Source organism: Crocodylus siamensis, chromosome 3 (assembly GCF_052110815.1).
Source record: "Crocodylus siamensis isolate JL-2025a chromosome 3, ASM5211081v1, whole genome shotgun sequence".
Taxonomy (NCBI): Eukaryota; Metazoa; Chordata; order Crocodylia; family Crocodylidae; genus Crocodylus; species Crocodylus siamensis.
In genome coordinates, this window is record NC_143397.1 from 192,107,839 (window position 1) to 192,111,007 (window position 3,169).

Genomic DNA, 3,169 nt, shown 5'->3' on the forward strand with positions numbered 1-3,169 from the left:
ACTTGGGGCAATGTTGCTTCTGTTCAAATGCAACTGCATTACCACACTTGACATCATACCTTTCTCTCTTCCTTGCCCTTTTCCAGTTCAGCATCCACAGATGTCTTCATTAATCTGAGTCTTAAGGAACATTTTAAAAATTACACAATTAACTGTATTTTAATCTTAGTGTTGTACACCACCAATTTCACTGGGGATTTGGTAATTAAAGAGCCACATTAGCCGTATGTAAGAGGATGGAAATAGTATGCATTTTCATCACTTGGGGAACACATAGCTAGGTTAGTTGAAAAGTATTTTAGAACACAAAAAAAACCACTGCAGGATTATTTTTAATTAAGGGAAGATAGCTACCAGGTAGTAATTAATGGTTTTAAATATAACACTGCAGAAAAACACTGGTCACAGCAATAATGTTATGCAAATTAAAATGATTGCTTAAGGTAGTTAGATTTCACATTCCCAGATGTCTGGAGTTAAATAAATTCTCAATGAGAGCACACTGAAATATTAATCTGCATTCAGGTGATATCTTGCAACACTGTTGCCAGTCAGGAGTAACAAGGAGAAACATCATCCATATTTAGGGAGAGAGAGCCCATTCGAACCTGGAACATCTAATGACAATAAGACCTGATTGTCTTTATTTATACCTATATAAATAAAAGTTAATATAAAAAATGTGGCCATTACAGAAATCACAATTTGGATGCTGCCTATCCTAATTCACACTATGTCACTGTGGGAGATTTTCATTTAGGCAACAGCTGGATTTCACTAATCAGTCCAAAGAAAAATGAATGAAACATGAAAATGAATGAAAACAAATTTTCATTCTTGGCACACTCAAATAAAAGCCTCAACAACCAGATCCAATTTATGTTAACTCATTTTTATTTCTATTTGTTTTCAAATAAGGAAAAGGGACTAGTTTATCAAGCTATACATAGTGTTCTGTGTAAATCCTAGAAATTAGACATTTCCAATGTTTTTTGGGTGGTGTAGGGCTTTCAGGAAAAAAAGGAAGGTAGTTGCGTGTGGGTTTTTGGTTTGTTTTGTGGTTAGACTTAGATTTTTTTTGGAAATTTCAAGGAAAATGAATCTAATCTTTCATTCTGATCTTTGTCCATGGGGAGAGAATTCTCAGCCCTAATAAATCAAAACAAATCAAATAATCATAATGGTAATAAATTATAAGGGGGCTTGCAATTTGCTGTGCATCATAGGTGAACAAAGGTTCTTGATCCTCTTCAATGAACATAATGAGTCTCTTTGCAAATATATGTAGATCACTGTATTTTCTTGAAATGCAACTGAATTAATAATAGGAAATTGAAAGGCCACACATTTAATCCATTGGTACTCTTTTAACTCCAGTGAAAATCTAAACATTACCTTAGATGTAATTGTATCTGAACACATTGGATAATGGCACTGTTCCTAAGATATTTTTCCAAAGTGCTTCATGCACCCAATGCAGTGTGTACAGGCGTACAAGACTCCCATACATAATATACATACAAATAACTCTCTTCCTATGTCTGGCCAACTGCCCTCTGTTTTGAACTTGTTTTTTATAGAGTGAAACAAAATGTCCTATTTGTATGTGTGCTGAGGGCTCAGATACCAAAATAAGTGTATGTGTTACTGGCCTATTTGTGGAGGTGATATGTACTCCCAAAACTGTTAATGTCAGTTTTTGGCATCTCTGACAATTAAGCCATTATAAATAGGGTCCTGACAGATTCAGCAGAATGAGCAGTGGCAGTTCCACTTGAATGGAAGCAGATATGAAATATTAGCTCACTCTTTCAACTGAGTGCTAGTTTCAGGCTACAAAAGTATTTCAGCTCAGCATTCACTGAGATGAATGCTAGTAGTAGTTGGGAATTCTGGGTGAAGACCCATTTAATGTTTCAGTTGAGGAATAATTGATAATGCTATTTCAATGTTGGATGATTACTGACTGAAAATGTAAAAACACGGATGCCTTGGACAGTATCTTTTATTGGAATAACTGCATGGTTGCAATAAGGTTAGGCAAGCTTTTGAATGCAAGACTCCTGAAAATTAAGGTAACCTACTGAAAAATGTCTTACATTCAAAAGTTTGATTAACCTTATCCCAGCCACACAGTTTGTCCAATAAAACCTGGAAAAAAAACCCTGCTTCCAATGGGGGAAAACTTTAATCCTGCTCACCCCCCAGAACAGTGGCTCTCAACCTTTTTAGATTCAAGGCATCCTTCAATAGACAAAGGGCACTCCTTGAAAGAGGTCAGTTCTTAGTTTTTGCTTGATTTGTGACTACAGGAAAATAACAGAACAATTCATGTTGCAAAGAACTCAGACCACAGCAGCTCACAATGTTTTTAATACTATGGATTCTTCAGGTCTTGTTGCACGGTAATTTCAGGCAGCTCCTGGAGCTCCTACCACCTGGACTGTCTGCACATGCACACCTAGGGTTACCATACATCTGGGTTTTCATGGACATATCCTCTTTTTGGACCTGGGCATTTTTTTAAACTGCTGCCCCTCATTCCCAACCCACAGTAGCCCAGGCTAGCCCTGAAGGGCAACCAGGAGGTCAGCTAAGTGCACCAGCGGGGCTGAGAGGGTGCAGGGGCCTGCAGGTCAGGTGTGAGGGGCACCAGCAGCGCTGTGGGGGGCTGTGGCTTGGGAGTGCAGGGCTGCATGGGGGCAGGGCATGGTCCGGAGGGGGGCGGGGAGGGCAGCGGAAGGCGGGGTGTGGGGGGGAGGAGGGGCAAGGCGCTGCAGGTCAGGAGTGAGGGGCATCGGCATCTCACTTTTCTCCTCCTCCCCCTTGTTGAAACTGGAAACAAACACGGTAACCCTTGAACACCTGAAACTAGCGTCAGGCAGTGGTTGAGCGGCTCAAAGGTAGCAGGTTTGTATGTGACCCGCGTTACCTGGCCGGTGTCATACTGCGCGGCAGGCGCCCTGGGCGACACCTCCGTGGGAACACGCCCCGAGCCCAGCCGGAAGCCATGGGTGCCCCAGCGCCCCCTCCCCTGGCCGTGCCGGGGAGCGCAGAGGGGCGACCCCGCCCAGCCGGCCGGAGAGGCCAGCAGCCCGGGAACCCCGCCCGTCGCAGGCCCCGCGGGGGAGGCGCAGCCCCGCACACAGGTGGGGAGCAGCCGGCGCTG